The 19,820-nt window shown below is 35.4% G+C and overlaps 1 protein-coding gene across 13 annotated transcripts in view; it reads right to left on the reverse strand.

Moving 5' to 3' along the window:
- Positions 1 to 19,820, reverse strand: part of CDH18 (cadherin 18) — a 557,226-nt gene that overhangs the window by 235,429 nt on the left and 301,977 nt on the right. Inside the window, exon 1 of one of the 13 annotated variants that reach the window (XM_054059859.1) lies at positions 11,338 to 11,358. The exons of the other annotated variants lie outside the window; for them this stretch is intronic. The gene's annotated coding sequence lies outside the window, so the exon portion shown is untranslated. Of the gene's footprint in view, positions 1 to 11,337; positions 11,359 to 19,820 lie in introns of those variants that run through there. 13 annotated transcript variants of the gene reach the window in all.

Consider the following 19,820-nt stretch of genomic DNA (forward strand, 5'->3'; position numbering starts at 1 on the left):
GAAAAGTGTGTAGTTGAGCAGTCTGATAAAAGTCTGAGAGAATATGATAAAGGTGATAGCTATAAGCCTTTATATTCATAAGAAGGTGCGATGTCTACTATAAAAAAAAATCCACATGAAAAAATTACCTTCCCAAGATCTAGTCTTCACTTAAAAATTTCCACTGTTCCTACAGGATATATCTTGCAGATTCCATTTTGGCCCTAGGGTTAACTTGGCTATTCTTTCTTTCAGCAGAGTATCAGTAAATTGATGGCAAGGGCTCTTCAAAACTTGGTAGAAGTGTTACATACTCAGGCAGAGTATCTGATGAACTTGAAAATTAAGCTAAAGAACTTCTTGTACTTTATTCTACTTGTTCTGCAACGTTTGGTACCATGTTTGGTATAATCCTGGGCCAAGAACATGAACTTTCACTTGAATATTCTTTTCTCTTACCTTCAGAATCAAGAATAATAACTTCTCATAAAAGTAGGAATAATTTTATCTTTCTGCAATGCTAATAATACTACAAAACATGTTCAGGAAATGAACAAAAGTATCTATTTAGGAACACAAATGTAATACTTTGCATATTTTCATGTTTATGTATTGTATAGAAAAAGTTGTTCATAGCTAGTATTTAGAATATCAGAATTTCTCTCACATTTTTTCCTAAATGGGCATTATTGAATTTGACCTTACTTTCAAGTTAAACCTCATGAGTTTCAACTGCCTGTCTTGAAGACAACATACTGCAGTCAAATGTTTGTTTTGATTGGTTGCTATGGAAATTAAGTGGAAGTTTCATTCCATACCGCTTTCTGTTTGTTCTCTTTTTTCTACTTTAATAAGTAACTTGGTTATCACAAACATTCTACTAACTATTTTTCTTTCAGATATATACAGCAAGTGACTGACAGAGAGAGCTTTCCTATTTCCTTTTTTCAATATGTCTCAGGTACTTATCTTGGACAATACAGATGGCATGTCAAGGACCACTGAAATCTATTCATCAGAATACTAATTATCCTTACGTCTCAGATATAAAATCAAACCAGTCTAATACTCATACACATCCTCTGATCATGTTCACTTGATAAATCAGAAGTTTCTATTTACTTCCTTTTTCTCACCCATTAAAACTTCAAAGTAGCTCTCACCAATTTGTCTTTAACATAGTGTGCAAGTACAAATCCAACATACATTTCTTACTTCCCATAAAGTACTAGTCAATCAGATCAAGCATCTCTCAATTCTTTAATAATGGCACAGAGAATAAACTGACAGCTTTATAATAGTTTCAAATGATGGAAAGGGAAAAAAAAAACACCCAAGAATTGCATAAATTACTTTGGTTTCTTAAGAATAAGCACCAGTCTCCTAAGAGCTATGATGGTTAGAGATACATGAATGACTTACAGACGAGGGGAAGAATTTGCTTAAATTTTCTTTCCTGTAACATATAGCAGTCCATTATAAATGTGCACCATGACAAATGGACAGGGTACATGAGATCGTGGTTTAAATAACAGGAGCTAAAACCTTGTGAGGCATCAAATTCAATATTGTAAGCTCAATAAAGTATTTCAAAAGCAGATTCAAATAATAAAAAAAATATTTAACGAGAGCGGGATATCATTCTGAAATAAGAAGTGTGACCAGGAGGTTGAGGGAGGGGATTCTCCTTCTCTACTCTGCTCTCTTCTCTTTTCACCTGGAGTACTGTATTCAGTTCTGGAGTCCTCAGCACAGGAAGGACATGGATCTCTTAGAGCGAGTCTAAAGGAGGGCCACAAAGATGATCAGAGGGCTGGACCCCCACCCAAACATAGACAAGTTGAGAGAGTTGGGATTGTTTAGCCTGGAGAAGAGAAGGCTCCGGGGAGACCTTACAGCAGCCTTCCAGTATTTAAAAAGGGCTTACAGGAAAAATGGAGAGGGGCTCTTTATCAGAGACTATAGTGATAGGATGAGGGATAACAGCTTTAAGATGAACTAGGAAAGATTTAGATTAGATATTAGGAAGAAATTTTTTTACTGTGAGGGTGGTGAGGCACTGGTACAATTTGCTCAGAGAGGTGTGGATGCTCCATCCCTAGAAGTGTTCAAGATCAGGTTTTATGAGGCTTTGAGCAACCTACCTAGTGTGAGGTGTCCCTGCCTATGGCAGGTTGGGTTGGGATATATATCTTTACGGTCCCTTCCAGGCCAAACCATTTTATGATTCTGTGATTGAGAAATCTCACACACATACAAATCCCAAACAGACTCTAATGCCATTTTGTTCATATTTATATGTATATATATGTGAAAGCACAGTCAACAAAACTTTTGTTTCAGACACTGCAACAAAGCAAGCCTAAAATATAATTTACATAAACCCTTGTTCTGTCCTGAGACATAGAATATGTAGATTAAAAGCATGACAATTATATTATCCCTGTATTATTTTTAAATGCCTCAAATGCATTTCTTAAGCACAGCGACAGTGATAATATAAGATTCACAATTATATTTCACTCTTGGGCACCATTCTAGCGCATTGAGAATGAACCCCCCTTTTTGTGGACTAATTGAAGAAATTTGAACTGCAGAGGTATAGCATAAGCTTTCACTTATGCTTGAAATGGAGATTTGAACTTACTTTCTACAGTTAAGTGTGGACCATCCCTATCGAGGACAACTCTGAGGAGTTTGTCCTTTGTTCCTGCAGTTCTGTTGCTGCCCTAGGAGCAGGAGTATAAGATAAGACTGAATGATTTTTCTACTGAGTTCAAAACCCCTTCTGTTGCAGAATACATTTTTTCTTATTTATCTGTGCAGTCTCCGACTTCGCAACCTTGTAGTATCTTTTGGAACAAAGAATTGAATACAAAATTCATAGGCCCTCAACTTATTAAAGCATACTTCCCCTCATCAAGCAGGCTAAAAAGAACATGGAGTGAAAAACCACATGCTTCCTTCTCCACTCAGTATATCAGTGAGTAACTGTACAGAGAACAGCAGAGAAAATAGGCTGAATTATTATTTGAGCCAGAATAAATTACTTGCTCCATATAGCAAAAGAAGGGCAGATGCTCTTTTTAGAGCACAGCAGTGTGCGCTGGTGTGAGCTTAATAAGTCAATCAGACTTTACTGAGATAGATTGAAGATTTCAGTTGTAATGTACCTGCTACCAAGAAATCTGTTTATCTTCTATTCTCCAAATACTTGTATCACGTTTGTCAAGGCTATTTAAATTTAAATCAACTCTTCAGGAACCAGAACCACAACCAGCAAAAATCTATAAATATATGGGCAGCAACAGAATTACACAGCTACCAGCCCAGTATTTGTATATCAAAGTAAAAATAAAAAGCTTAAAAATGGATTTGAACAAACTACTGTTGCTACTTTTTTAGCATGAAGAAAAATGTGGAGCAATACAGAGATCTGCTGAACAAATAAACCTGTGGAAAACCAAGATACTGAAGTGAGCCTGATAGAAAATTAATATATTCTGCCCAATGCTTTCTATATAAAACGCATTGTTCCGTCTATAGCAGATGGTCCCAATTGCAGAGGCTATTCCATCTTGCACAGTGCAATAAGCTCTTAATTTATAATGAGTAGCATTAACAATAAGCAAGAGGCAAAATTTTGAACTACGGTGTCTTTATCTAACCATTTATCTCACAGAAAAAGCTGAAAAATCTGACTGATTGTATTCCAAAAATATAAAATACTCTGCTTGCAAAATGTTTAAGCAAGGGATTTGGGATTTTTGGTTGATGGTAAAGATCAAGATGAGTCAGTAATGTGCGCTGGCAGCCAAAAAGGCCAGCTGTAGCTGGGGTGCATTAAACACAGTATAGCTAACCAGCTGAAAGCAGTGACTGAATATTAGGAAAAACTCTTTTACTGAAAGAGTGGTCAAGCATTGGAACAAGCTGCTCAGAGAAGTGGTGGAGTCCCCATTCCTGGAGGTGTTAAAAAAAATTTGTAGACTTGTCACTTTAGGACATGGTTTAGTAGGCATGGTAGTGTTGGGCTGATGGTTGGATTTCCTGATCTCAGAGGTCTTTTCCAACATTAATGATTCACTGATCCTATGACTGTCCCAATATGCTCAGCATTGGTGCAGCTTCACCTCAAGTACTGTGTGCAGGTTTGGGCTCCACAGAATATGAAGGATATAAAAATACAGAATGTGTCCAAAGGAGGGCAACTAATATGGTGAAAGGCCTAAATATGTGACTTATGAGGAGCAGCTGATGATACCAAGTTCAGTGAAGAGGAGACTAAGGAGTGCCCTCATTGCTGTCTACAACTTCCTCATGAGTGAACAAGAGGGAACTGCTGATCTCTCTGGTATCCAGTGACAGGTTGTGAGGGAATGGCTTAAAGCTGCACTGGCAGAAGTTCAGATTGGATATTCACTGAGAGGATGGTCAAGCACCAAAACAAGCTCCCTAGGGGTTTTTTTTGTCCATATACATTTTTACTAAATACTTTTGAAAAAGGTATTATTTCATGTAAATAGGAAGAACCGTATTTTCATGTGGCAATAACTTTATGTTACAAAAAAATACAAAACTACTTTCACGTTTCACAAATAGAAGCTTTCTCATACCAAAGAGTAGCTGTGCAAAAATTGTTGAAGAGGTTATTTAGAAATATAAACTCTCTAAATTATAGCAAATAGCGTGCCCTAAGCCCAGGCTGAAAAAAAAGGACTTTAGCTTTTAATACATTTAAGCCCATTTTACAATCCAGGTCCAAAAAATCAGTTTGTAATTTTAATTTTGTTTAGGCACTCAGACAACAGGTCAAATTAAACCTTAAGAATTATATTATGTTTGTTCAAGTTGCATCCATCTAGTTATAAAGCAGTAGCTGTGTTATCAGAAGTCTTGCAAAAATAAATATTTCAGTGTTGAATGCATAATTCATTGCTTTTTGGGGTATTAAGAAACATCACAATACTGAAATACATGCAAACAATACTTTTAGCAAGTTGCCTACAAAGAAGCTTACTGGTTTATATAAATTAAGCTCCAAAGGTAATAAGAGAAAAGTCAGTTCATCAGCTAAACAAAGCATTGAAATCAGTGCCACTACAGTGGTTCCTTGATAAATACACAGTTCATTATCACTTTATTCATTTACTGGTTTACAATGCTGATAAGAGTGCAGCCAAAGAGTGCAGTCAAATATATCTCTCAAGCAGTTGACTGCAGAAATTATCTCATGCTTTATGTAAACCTCCTCGTTAGAAACAATCATCCAACAGTAGCTGTTGAAGCACTATCTCAGATGCTAAAATGTTTCACCAGGTGATTTAAAAGGTTTAAATTGTTTATGTACCAACACATACAGTTCAGGGTTAGAAAAGAAACCAGACAACTGTTCCATTTCTATTGAGATTGAATTGATATAACTTTTCAGAGGTCTAGCTGGAGAGAATCCATTAACATTCTAATGAAAAACAACATCCAAAATGTAGAAACAAAATAAGGAGTCACAAGGACATTTTTTTATTCAAGGCTTCTGTTTCCTTGAAAACACAGACCACTTATGATGACTGAAGAAAGAAATAACTGTTGTCAAGTACAGCAAAATCCAAAATGGAAGTTTTCAGGTGCTTACATACAGCATAAGTATCACACTCACCTTCTGGCTCTTAGCAAGTACTTGCTTATTGAAAGTATTTACAGCAGAATCATCATCAACGGGCCATTCACTGAAAAGTTTAAATTTTCATCATAGAGAGTTTCCTGGTTATGCAATTTAAGTACAGAATTAATAAATAATCATGAAAGCTAACATTAAACAGGAAAATTTTCAAAATCTCCCACTAGTGAGAGAAACGAAAAAAAGAAAAACAATGTTACTCTTGGTTAGATCATGTAAATGAAATGGCATGAGATGAGTGGTGGAAAGACCTAGGGCCTTCAGTTGTGTTTTCAAAAGACAAGTAATAAGAGCTTTTTCACTTTAAATTTTCATTTCAACACTTCAATTTTTTTCATGGTCTGACATTCTGCATTGTAAGAATAAATTCAGATTATTGCCTTGCAAATATTTCTTCACTGAAATAATCCTAAATCAATGTTCCTTATAGGGCAGAATTTCAGCTCTTTGAGTCAGGATTTCTTCTATTTTCACCAATAGTTGAGTTCAAGCATAAAAAAAAAGAAAAAAAAAAAAAAAACAAACCATAAATCCACTCCCTACACAAATGCAGACAAAATCTTTTCATTTTTTATCTTATGTCCTGCATGAGCTTGCAGTCAAAGTTTGATTCTGGTAAATGAGTCTTTATTCACTCGGTAGTCTGTGAACCGCAGTCCCCTGGTGTGCACAGTCCTCCATCTTCTTGCTTAAACATCATCTATCACTCTAATGTTGAATGAAATACTATTCAAACTCATCTACCTTTAAGTTTTGGGTCACCCTCATTTGTAAGTGGCTGTGAGACAAAGTCTTTTATAGTGTGTTTTGGTGATCATGCTGTTATGCATGATATTGAGACATCGTAAAGCGACAGAATATTTATAATACACCATACTGAACAGCAACTGCAAAAATATCATCTTTTGTTTGTTTTTAAGAAAAAAAAAATATTAAAATTGTTTAAGTAATACCTCAGAAAGGACTGTATTATAAACACATATTTGACAGTAAACTGGTGCACTACATGATGAAAATGTTGTTTTCCTGACATTATTTTCTACAAGCTTCTAAAATTTCTGTTTTACCATCCATAAATTATCTTTCTTCTGACAGTTTCTTTCTTCTATACTCATATTCCTTAGTATCAGTCCCTTCATCTGATAGTCAAAGTTTACAGCAATTCTACCCTTGCTTAATTTTGAGATTTTTTTTCTATCAGTTAAAGCGTATTTTCTTACTATACTCTTACATTGGGAGGTTCTAGGTACTTCAGATACCTAGAATTATTCTTTACTTATCAGCATTTCATTCAGAATAAGATTTTGCCTAGGCTTCTTGATGATGTTATTTAATTCTGCTTTGCAAATTGCACTTTTAAAAGTTGCTATATAGCAACAAATAGCAGTATCAGCTATTTTTGAAATATAAGCATACTGTAAGAGAACAAGCAAATAGTTAAATTAATTCCCCAGAAGTTTGAAGTAAGTCCATAAAGGAAATTGAAAAAAAAATCTCATTTTAACTTTGAAGGCTGTCCCTTTATGATACAATTAGCACCTTCTTTCGCAACAGTCCTAAAAAGAAACATACTTCATAACACTACATGCTCAGAAATACCTAGCTATATAATAAAAGCAAAACCAGAATAACTAAAGTAGTTTCCTGGTTGTGGGATATTTAGTAGAAGGTGTTATCACACAGAAGTCTTTCCCCCTAGACACAGTACTTATTTTTGTAAAATTTATAGGAAACTACATCTTCGAGACTCGTAACCATCTGTGGAATTTGGCAAGAACTGGCCAATGGTTTAAAAAGTTGTTAGCAGTGGAGGAGGGCAGGATAACAGATACACATACATACACAGACGGTATGTATTATTAGACTAAGTTCCTCTTCTTTTGCATGCTGCAGCAGTGTACTAATGTAAAAGATGCTTAAATATACATTCCAGACTGTTTTCACTCTAAAATTGAAGATTTAGCTAATTGGAATGGAATTCAGAATACAATATACATCATGTATGAACATAGAACACATAATTCAAGTTTAGAAAATTAAATCTAAGCCATGATTAAAGTGTCCTCCTTGTTACAAAAAGAAGTATCTACATATGAGATGCCTTTTTCTATTTTGGAACTTAATTGAAAGAAGTTGTTGTTCCTTCACTAATCAAACATCAAACCAAAGTCAGGTTTCTGAAGAAATATATGAATATATGAAGTCAGCCCATACTCAGAGCTTCCACTGTGTAGAACATGTAAAGAATTTTGTATCTGTTTATTCTAAATGGCAATATGTTCAAATTCAATCTGAAGATGCATCAGCTTTTTCTAAAAAGAGACTAGAAACATAGACATTATGACACTAGGAAGTTGCAAGAGATACTATCTGTTTAAAATTAGTTTTTAGTGGCATATGGAGATAATTCTTAACATACATGCAAAAATTTAAAACAATAAAAGCACTGCTACTACACAAGGTGCATTGTCACTTCCTTACAGAAGAAGCTCAAAGTAAAGGCCACAATAGGAATCTAACTGTATTAATTTATCACAGCTCAGGTATCAACCAAAAACTGATACAAGACTTTTACAGAAGAAATTACTGCAAATGAAATATCTATAATCACATTTGCTTAATCAGAATTAAGATAAGATCTTCTTCCATTTACTGATAAAACATGCTCCAGTATACAGCTAAATACTTTCTAAAAAGTATTAGCAAATATTTTTATATATGTGTTTACAAACAACATGAGTATCACTAAACATAGCAATACTCAATGAGGACCAAGGATGACTAGTACCTAAAACACTGTTACCTATGCAGTAAAAAGTGTGATCGTGATCTTTATTATGCACACGCTTCTTCTAATAAATGACATTTGGAACTAGAAAATCTAGGAAATATGTATTTGAGTCCTTGACAAGAAAAAGGTTCCACCACTAGAAGAATCAATATCTCAAATTGCATTTTAATACTGCAAAAGAGTTGGATAACTGATATTATCAGCTGCTGCACTTTCTTCATTTGCTTGTACAGAGCCCACAAATTTTATACAGCTTTGTAAGCAAACAGTACACACTATTTCAAGTTATAATTATCCACTAGATATTAGAAGTTTACCCATTCCAAGTAATTTAATTGGTTGAATAATGTTGTCTCCTTTCACAGTTAGGACTCACAAAAAATTCACCATAATACCCTAAGAAAAACTCTTTTGTTCTTCAATTTCCAGAATAAATGTAAGAACACAGTGTAAAAGGATTACCATTTTCTTGTTTCCTGGGAGTACCATACAGAAACATACTCTACATACATAGCAGTGTATTACTGACAGCACCTTTGCATACTAAGAGACCAAACATATGCATAAAACTAGAATAATTTAAAAGTTATGAGGGGATACAGGATTTTAAGTTTGTAAGATGCTCCTCATAACTGAAATTTACACAAAGATGTACAATTGAGTGACTTGGCATGCCTACTACAAATTAGCTTGGAGAGTAAGAAAAAGAGGAAGAAGAGCAACCAATACTACATTGTTCACCAGTCAACGCTGAACAGTTCGGGTGCATTACCATAGTACACATGAAGTACCTCTTCACACATTGCTTTAGTCTAATGACATTTTTATAAGCTATGGAACAAGAAAAGCAAAGTTATAAATCAAAATATTTTTAAAGGTGTCGGGATATTTCTACCCCTTAAAATTTCTTTGCATAAAGAAATAATGGATCCCCAGATTCTGCAAGATTTTAGGAAGCAATATTTGTCAGGTATACTGGTTTTAATTAGTATTTGGAAGAAAGATTAAACCTTTCCCTTTCAAAAGCCATATCAACCCTATTTTCTGTCTTCTGTCAGTGAAATAATGTTCTTTGGAACAAACTCTGTACAGAGTCATATCTAAAAATTTGCAGCAATAGCAGTTACTGCAGAGTTCACTTAATAAACAGGGTATTTCTCACACTGTAAATGATTTCAAGTCTACTCTTTTATTTTTCACCTCTGAAAACTGACTTCATTTGCAAACCTCATTGCCAGAGAGCCTGTCTGCATGTCTTTTCATACAACAATATTTGTCATGATCACAAGTTTTTCAACTGAAAAATAAAACCCTGCAGTCTGCGTGACAACAGGATATTTCATGTGGAAAATCTTTTACTAATCACCTCTGTTCTAGATCTGATGGCTCCCCAAACACAACATAAACCCTCCCCCTAAGCATACTGGACAGATCAAATGGAGAAAAGCAACTTTGAAGAAGTGTAAAGATTTTCATTAGGATATACTCTATTATCAGTGGTAGTGCAGGGCTAGACAGTAATATAGCCTCCACATATCATCCAATACAAATTCAATATTTTTTCATAACTCACCAGTCTCAATTCCCAAGTAAGAAGTGATAGGACAGGAGGAGACGGCCACTAATTGTGCCAGGAGAGGTTTAGATTGGATATTAAGAAAAATTTTCCTTTCTTTTCAATTAAAACATCCCTCCTGATGACTCTTTCTCCTCCATTGAGCAGCGCTACATTCAACTTTCATCTTAATATCTGTCTAGGTGCAACATCCATCCTCTATTTGCTGAATTATCAAATAAATTTCTGAACTTCCTCTCACGTCATACTTCACACTCAAAATTTCCCTATAAACTTTATTTTATTCTCCAGTTTAAATCTCTTCTTTACCACCATGGTAAAAACAGAGCCCTTATGTATCTAGCTGACAAACATGTTTTATTTTCTATTACTCCTGATTCCATCAGCAATTATTTGTTGTCCATACCAGCTTTGCTGGTGATTTGTCCTCACTCGTAAAGTCTTTCAAACTCAGAAGAATTAGAATTTTGACTCTCTTGAGCTGTGTGCTAGAATTATGACAATAATATCAAAACCAAATGAAAGCATCCACAAGAGGAAACTTATAAAATTCTAAGTTTTGATTACATTTTATCTTCATCGCAAAAGAAAAGCTATTGAGCGACGCAATGTAGCACACATAAATTAAAGTGTCAAGAAGCCACTCCAAGGCTTTCTATAAGTCATTTTACAAAGGATGTCTTGCAAGTTTTCATAGATCTTATTAGTAGTAATGTGGTTGCTTATGAATAGCGACACCATAAATCATTCATTAATTTCAATGCTAAGAGTGTATGAGATTAAATGAGCTATAAACAACACAGACTGCAAAATTCTACTAGTAATTTCATACAAATTCATTCTAAGTTTCACAGTTTTATAAAAGAAATTATCTTCTTTCTTCACTACATTAAAGCATATTCACTGAGTGATGGTCTCCATAGAATGAAAAACTTAACCAATTGAGTGACTTCAAACCTCTAAACACTGATTTCTGTTGACTTTGAAAACATGATGACATCTATGTGCTGACATTTACAGTTTTTTAATGTTTAAAGTAGGCCTAGTTGAAAAAAAACCCAACATTATGTCACAATACTGACAGTGCTATGTCACTGTGTTGATCCTTCCTCTCTACCGAGTGAGGCCACAGCTGGAGTGCTGGGTCCAGTTCTGGGCTCCCCAATAAAAGAGAGAGGTAAACATTGGAGAGACTCCAACAAAGGGGTGGGAAAATGATTAAAGGACTGGAACATTTCTCCTACAAGGAAAGGCTGAGATGTGGAAGCATTCAGCCTGTAGAACAGATGGCTCAGAGAGGATCTTATCAAATACCTGAAGGGAAAGAATGAGGCTTCTCAGAGTCTTCTGAGTGATGCCCAGTGACAGGACAAGATGCAACAGGAACAAACTGAAACACAGGAAATTCCAAATGAACATGAGGAACTATGTCCTCATAGTGGATAGTCACGTTGTCCAATGAGGTTGTAAAGCCTTCATCTGTGGAAATAGTCAACACTGAATTGGTCAACCTGCTGTAGCTGGCTATGTTTGAGCAGGGGGATCAGACTAGATAATCTCAAGAGGTCCTCCCCAACACACGTGATTCTGTAGCTCTGTAATTTTTAAAAGCTCTTCTACCAAAAATAGATAAAGGCATTGCTAGGCAGCTATACGCACCATACCATGCAAGTTATTATATTTAAATAGCAGATTATGTAACGTTGGACTATAAAGAACCATGAGACACAGCAATTCCAACAGACTTTTTATTTTTAAATCCATTAAGGCAATATCCAGCTCTGTGCATTATCCTAACAATGGTCTGTAGGTGGTGTCATAATGCAAATAATATCTGAAAGATAATATTAATGTCCATAAAGAAAAAAATCTATAAAAATATGTTCATTTTTTGGTCCATTTGCCATCTGCCTTTCAGAGTATGGATGCAAGAGTGCATGAATGCAAGATTTCATGCTTTATTTGTGATTTCTTCTTTCCATACCACACATCTACAGAGCTCTAAGCAATAATGATCTAATTGTAGGAATATGCAACACAGTAAATGAGAAAATAAAATCTTAAAATTTCTTCAACATTATCAGAATCCAGGTGTGATTTCTCTGTTGGCACGTGTAAGAAGTCTTTCAAGCCTCATAGATAAGTTTTTAGAAATGTACTTCTGTGTAATACTTCACTGTACCACAGATAAAGAAAACATGAACAACAGCTCCTCATAGTGAGCTCTAAGTAATTAATTAGATTGTGTCTTTGGTATAATTAGCCCTTTAGAATTTATGGAGCCCTTGAAGATTAATGAATACTACTCCAGCCTAACAGGAAAGGGAAAAAATCATTTTGACCAGCTTGACTTTTCAGAGGAAAAATATTCCTGGAGAAAACTAAAACCTACAGCCTCAAGGAACCTGTACATTTGAGAGTTACAAACTCTCTATGTATGCTATTCCAGTTCCTAGATTCCAGGCTTACATCTGCAGCTCACCCTCTGCTTCTCTAGAGAAAGATCTAGACTGCATTTTTATAAGGTAAATATAAAGTCTGATTTATAATTTGGGCAGTAAGTGCAGGTGATGCAAGAAAAGATGCCAATATGTGAAATGAAGTGGGTGAGCAGTCAACTTGGTGAAAATTGTGGCCAGATACATCTGAAATGTTTTATGACTAAGCAAGCATTTTTTTTAGCATAAAAATGTCCATGTAAATCAACAATTCCATATGAAATTCCATGCAGTTGTTGACATAATCTAACACTCTTATTACTGTACCAAGTAAAAACAGCCAAGATGTTCAGACCTTGATTTAAGATGCCATGAAAACTTTATACTGTTGAACTGGACAAATTCACACATCTCAAAAAATTTTGATCACAAATGTACTCATTTTCAGTTTTGCTAGAGAGGAGGGATAATAAAATTCCACACCATTACCATGAATAATATTTTTAAGCATGTGAATCTATAATAAAAGCTTCACATTGCTGCAGGTTTATTATGAAGCCAGTTCAAAGATGACCAGCTGTTCCTCTTGGGGAAAAAAAAAATTAATCAAGTAAAGAGACAACTTGCTTAAGTTACCACTCACAGGCATACTTGCACAAGTTGCCAATAAATTATAGGAGCGGTGCAAGTTAGGATGTGCTTATTTTCTGTCCTTTTATGTGCACAGAAATACATATCTCAGACATGATTTTGTGGCAAAAACAGATAAAGGATGACATAGAATGTCAACACCCTTCCATATGGTATTTGCCAAAAAAAGATATGCTTTATATATATAGAAAATACATTGCATATACTCAGACTAGATTGTTCTTCAGCAGCAACAATCAATCAGGTTGAGAAAATCTATGCACTTTACAGGTCTGCCATCCTAATCAGTAAAAGACCTTGCTGACAACATGTAAGATAATTAGTCAATGAGAAGACTACAAATTGTGTTTAAAAAAAGATTTAAGGCATACTAAAATCAGTTTCAGAAGCCAAAACATATAAACAAATGTATAGCGATTAATAGAGATGACTGAATGTTGGATACATGACTGCATCATTTTGTACAAACTGGCCTTAAATCACAAAAGTCAAAACTTAGTTTATAAATTTTAATATATTTTTACTGTAAGAAAAACTAAAAATATGAAAATATCTAGCAATTCAAGAGCACACAGAATCTCAAGCCAAAAATATATTATTTGAAGCTTTTAAAAAGCATAGTTTTTAGATATGTGAACACATCATTGCACCTTTGAGAAGACATAGTCAGCTACGAAGCTGGTATATGTTTTACAGGCTAGGTAGCAATGTACTAGCAAACCACAGAAATGGTTAAAAGGCAACAGAATGAGTTTAAGTAGAAAACCATTAAAAATGTTAAATAGTAAGCATCTCGTGATACAAAATGCTTATCACTTTTCAAAACTGAGGGCAAAGTGCAATTTGAAATGTCCTTCTTTGGCTGTGCACTGTGTAATTCAAAAGAATCATATTTATAATTGTCATGGTTCTCACTGGAAAAGAGTTTATTTCCTGGTTTGGGCAAGGAAAAGTTAATTTTCACAAGAAGCTGGAAAGGGACACAGCTGACCCAAAGTGGCCAAAGGATATTCGATATCACACCACCATGCTCAGTATGTACAAGTGGGGCTGGTAGTGCAGTGGGCCGGCATTGTTCCCAGCTCAGTCCCCACTGTGCAGTTTCCGGCTCAGTCCACTCTACACAGTTTGTGGCTTGGCTTACGGATTCTGCATGGGGAGCACAAGGGGTGTTGGTCTATGGGTAGTGAACAATTTGTATTTTGTATCACTTGGTTTTTATATTTTTTCATTATTATTGTTGTATTTTCTTTTCCTTTGCTGCTCTTTTAAATTGTTTGTATCCCAATCCACAGGTTTTACCCTTTCTTTCCCAGTTCCCTCCTCATCCCACCAGAGGGAGACACGAGTGAGCGAGTGGCCACTGTTTAGCTTGAGAGCTAAACCATGACAGTTCTTTTTGGCTCCCAACATATAGACAGCAGATCTGTCCAGAGCATGTCAAAACATAGTTTTTATAAGTATTCATTATGTCATTTTAATAGTTGTTGGTCACAATGTTGTTGTCCTTGCTCACACGGTTGTGTTATCTAAGTCCTCACATGCTTTATATATTCCCTGTGGTGTCGTTTGTCACATACAGGAGAAAGATCTATCATTTTGCTGTACTGTGTAATATCAGCTTACGATATGACACTGTCACTCGCAATGAAGTTTGGCTGGTATTTGCATGCAGCATCGTTGTCATTTTCATACGTCAGGCATCATCTCTATTAATCTGTTAATAATCACACTTAATTTGTGGGCAAAATGGAGGGATACCTTCCTCTGATCTTTCACCTCCCCTTTCTTCTTGAGGCTAGCTACAATAGCTTTTGAAAATTCTTAATATCCTTAGGATATTCAAGCCAGCATGCTCTTACTGCTATGTCTCTGAACTGTCTCTGGTCTGGTTTAGAGTTACAGAAAAAAAAATCTTAAGAATACTCAGACATCTGTCCCAAAGCTGGATAGACATAGGTGACATAGGTGACATAGGTGACATAGTATGGGACAATACGGGCAAGAGAATTTCTCACTGCCAATGGTTTGGAACTTCACTCTTAACAGGACCCTGACAGAGTGATAGAATACCTGAAGGGAAAATGCATTTTGCCTACTGAAGGATGAACCAAGGCCATCATAAGAGTGGGAGGAAGTGGCAGAACCAGAGATAATCCACCACCACTTTTCCTGTCTTTTGATATTGTGGGAATATAATGGAAGATTAGCAAGGAGGATAGTAAACATGATCAAGTGACTTGCAGCCAGGGTGTAGAAAACCATGTATATCATACTAATCATCACTTAGTCTTGTGTGCTTGACAAGTAGAACCTCTGTGTTTAGATAACAAAGGCCTGTGATAGACTCAGAAGCATGCTAGCAAGCATGCTTGACATTCCTGCTTTGCTGTGGTAAAGATCCAAACACAGAGGAAAATCGGACCTTTGTGAATCCTTGATATTCCAGCAAAAACAGCAGGTTCGAAAACACTCTCTAGCAAGGACTGAACTCTGTGCTACCTGTGTTCCTGCTTACATTCCGCTGCCCGGGTGTTTCTTCAAGGATCCCCTGGTTTGTGAAGTAATGGAAGTAAAAAAATTAAATAAGCAAAATTTCTCACAGAGTTTCTGTAATAGTCAACATCTGAAAATGTCTACCTATGTCCTGGTGGAAAAAGAACTATTAGCAACTTTTTTGGATTTAAGATTTACTCTGATTTTACAAAAATTGGCCTTTAAGGTACAGTTTATTGCTAACTCATAATTTGTAATATCATTATAAGCTATACCTTGCCTAGAGAAGTCATGAATGCCCCATCCCTGGAGATGTTCAAGGCTAGGCTATGAATGACCTGGTGCAGTGGAGGATGAACTAGATGAACTGTATTAAATTGCTTTTTTTGCAGTGGTGAGACTACATATTGACGTTCATTTTCTTTCTTTTCTCTGTCTGATAACCTAGTTGCTCTTATTGATACAGTAGAATACATAGTAGATTAATGACCTAAACAGTAAATATTTTCTAGGTTATTAGCTACTTTCAGACTTTTAGAAATATTTTTCTTTCTCAGTCCTCACACAGTATTAGATTTCAGTATTTTGGATAGTTTGAATTTCCTTCAGTGCTAACCTTACTCAAGACTTTTATTTTTCTTCAAAATATCCTGCATCCCAGGAACATTGAGAAGTACCTAGTACAACCTAAGTCCTAGTATATTGAGTCAAAATACTTCTACTTGCCAACTTTGACCAAAAACTATGACTGAAGAACTGAGCATTTGTTAAAGCACTCAAAGCTTCTACAGCACCGCAAAGATTTATTTCTATGTCCTGAATATTCCTGCATGTTGTTGAGTGTTTTGCACTTACAAAAACTTGCACCAGAAGACTTTTTTCCTCTGTTTATATTATCATACAAGCTCTGGTCTTGTCTAAATAAAGCTATTTACCTTTGAAAACTCTAGAGAGCATATTAGAAGTCCTTGTCTGTGGCAACCTCCACTCCCAAACCAGAGCAACATACTCAGCAAATCTAATTTCTTTTCGTGTTTTGCTTTTTTAAATAAAAACACCTTCCCCCAAAAGTGACATTAAAAATAATCATTTACAATGCACTTGTGAAAGAAAACAAACACTTAACCTGTTTACAACAAGGCTAAATCTGAAGTACAACCAGCTGACTTGCTTCAGACTCTTGGTCTATCATTGGTCCCATTTCTCAGACACAGCTCTGTCACTGTGGAGCACTGCTAGTTTTCACAGTCAAACTGTATTTTGGAGTTAGGCTCAACAGACCTAATTTCTTCTCATTTCACTTACACACTCTTGAAAATAACTTTTAACCTATCCAGAAGTTATTTTTGACATCTTGACATTTTACATTCTTTGGCATTAGTTTAAACATTGTTTCACCTCTTCAGATGTTATTTTGTTATACAAGGTTAACCTACAATAGTAATCAGCCACTTCAGGGTCTGTGATAATAGAAAAGGGGAAAAAATCTTCTTTCTAAAGATAAAACAACAAAAAGCTGTCCCTGGGGAAAAAAAAAAAAAAAAGAGATTTTCAAAAAATATTTTTCCTGTGAGTTTTAGTTGCTAAAACACCTACAGCCCAAGAACAACACATTGGAAAATAAAATAATGACTTTCCACTCCACGTATCTTTAATCTTGATCATGTTTTGTGAATACTTTTATAATCTTGCAACTGAACCTTCCCATACCATGTCAAATATGTCACCTACATTGTAAGGAAAGAAATCAGAACATTGAGTCATAGATGCTTTTACAGCCTTTGTCACCTAGTTGCCAGCAGTTTACTCAATACTGATTTTTTGCAGGTTTATACATATGCCCAGCATTACAGACCAAATTGTCCCACCACTGGAACGGACTTAGTAAAAAATATGCAAAATTAAAAATCTATAAAAGTAGAGATCAATGCTTGGATCTTCCACCCTTTACAATTTTCAATAAGGCTGTAACACTAGACAAGCATGCTCAGTAAATACTTTATGATTTTTCTGTATAAAAGTTCTCTGTTAGGGAACTTAACTTGATCTGTATATTAAACTTTCCATGATTACAGTGAATGGAAAATACTTTTGTTGTGAAAAACTATAAACCAAGAGCGAAAATAAGCAATGTTGTAGCTAACTGTGCTGGTTTGGTCTAGGATAGAGTTAATTTTTTTGCATAGTAGCTAGTATGCAGCTGTGGTTTGACTTTGTGCTGAAAACAATGGTGATAATACAGGAATGTTTTAGTAACTGCTGAGCAGTATTTAAACAGCGTCAAGGCCTTTTCTGCCTCTCACAACACCCTGCCAACAATTAGCCTGAAAGTGCTCAAGAAACTGGAAGGGAACACAGCCAGGACAGCTGATGATGAATGACTAAAGGGATATTCCATATCACATGATGTCAAGTGCAGTATATAAAGCTTGGTGAAGAAGAAGGAAGAGGCGGACATTCAAAGTGATGGCATTTGTCACTGTTATACATGACATAGCCCCGCTTTCCTGGACATGGTTGAATACCTGCCTACCAACAGGAAGCAGTGAATGGTTTTCTTATTTTGCTATGTTGGTGTGCACAGCTTTTGCTTGACCTATTAAACTGTCTTTATCTCAACCCAAAACTCTTCCTCACTTTTACCTTTCCTATTCTTTTCCTCATACCACTGGGTGAAAGTGAGTGGTGCTTAGTTAACAGCTGGGGTTAAACCAGAACACTAAGGCACAAAACTGGTCTGATTGAGGAAAGAATCTCCTTTGATTTCATCAGCTCCAAATAGTTACCAGTATCTACTGACAGAATAAATGTAAATGGAACACTCTTTCAAGAGTGCACTATGTAGGCCATAACCTCTTTTTTTTTTTTCCCTTAATAACTAAACTGGTACTTCTAGCAACAAACCCACTTCTATTTTATTGCTTAATGAGTCAACTCTAGGCCCACTACAACATGGGAACTATATATACAAACTTAGTGCTCCTCTGGATATCTGCAGAAAATCACTGAATAAATGATAAATGTAATTTAAAAGGACTCTTGTTATTATTTAAATTTGGTTTTAATAATAAATTATTAAATTAAGTAATATTCTTAATTTTAATAACAAAAATAATAATAGCCCTTTTAAATTACACATATATTTATTGTGGGTGTTTACAAGAAAGTAAGCCTTTGTATGAAAAAAGATGACCACACAGACACATACAAACATACATCCAATACATCCATATAGATTTGTCCTCTTTTTTTTATCTTACTGAATAAGTCTGTATTTGTGAGAGGTATGCCAAAGCACATTTAACCATACTGCCACTACAACAGTATAGGAAACAACTATGAACAATGCATCAAAACTTCCAGGGTAACGTTTGGCAAGAAGTTTTCCAAGGAGAGGAAAAATAAATCTTTAGACTCAACATACATTGCATCAACTGCACTACTTGCAGGTCCAATCATGACCTTTGACAGCAATGATAAAGACCTCCAGGTACCAGGAAATACCTGAAAGAATTCTCAAAATTGCTAAAGAAAGATTTCTACACATTTCTACAGAAACTATTTCTGAATTACAGTCTATGCAATAGTTTTGGCTTTACTGATGCTGCAACAGGCATTAATTAGAAAAAATTCTGGCTCTTTGTCTTCAGATTTAATTTCAATATGCCCTGCTAATTAAGCTGGGTTCATTCCCCAATTCCAACTTGAAATTGTGCATTTAAAATGAAATCTAATCTCATACTGAGACGTTACTGCCCACTTGTTCAAAGGATAAAAATATATTGTTCTGAGGAGTAAAATTTGCATTTGGGGCCAATCAAAACAAGACAAGAAGCAAAGAAGAAAGTCTAGAAAAAATTATTTTTGTCATCAAATCTATGACATATTTTGCTAGTTTTCCACCCATTTTTTCACACTTCTAAAACTACACAGTTGTTACTAGATATCTTTTTAGCTGACAGTGAGTTAAGTGAAAAAGTTACCATCCACGACCTGCCCCAGTTGCTCATTAACATCTTTCTTCTCCGTATGTTGCTGCCTCCTCAGATCTGCCAGCTTAACTGCATGCATAGCCAGTCCTGGTGCCAGCCAAAACGTTTAGTATCAGATTAAACTTTGTTTTAAAATGCAAGTTATTTGACAGAGACAAGTTAAGGAGAGGCTACATATGGAATTCTACTGTCAGACAGGAAGATATAAGAGCATCTGGGA

Source organism: Cuculus canorus, chromosome 2 (assembly GCF_017976375.1).
Source record: "Cuculus canorus isolate bCucCan1 chromosome 2, bCucCan1.pri, whole genome shotgun sequence".
Taxonomy (NCBI): domain Eukaryota; kingdom Metazoa; phylum Chordata; class Aves; order Cuculiformes; family Cuculidae; genus Cuculus; species Cuculus canorus.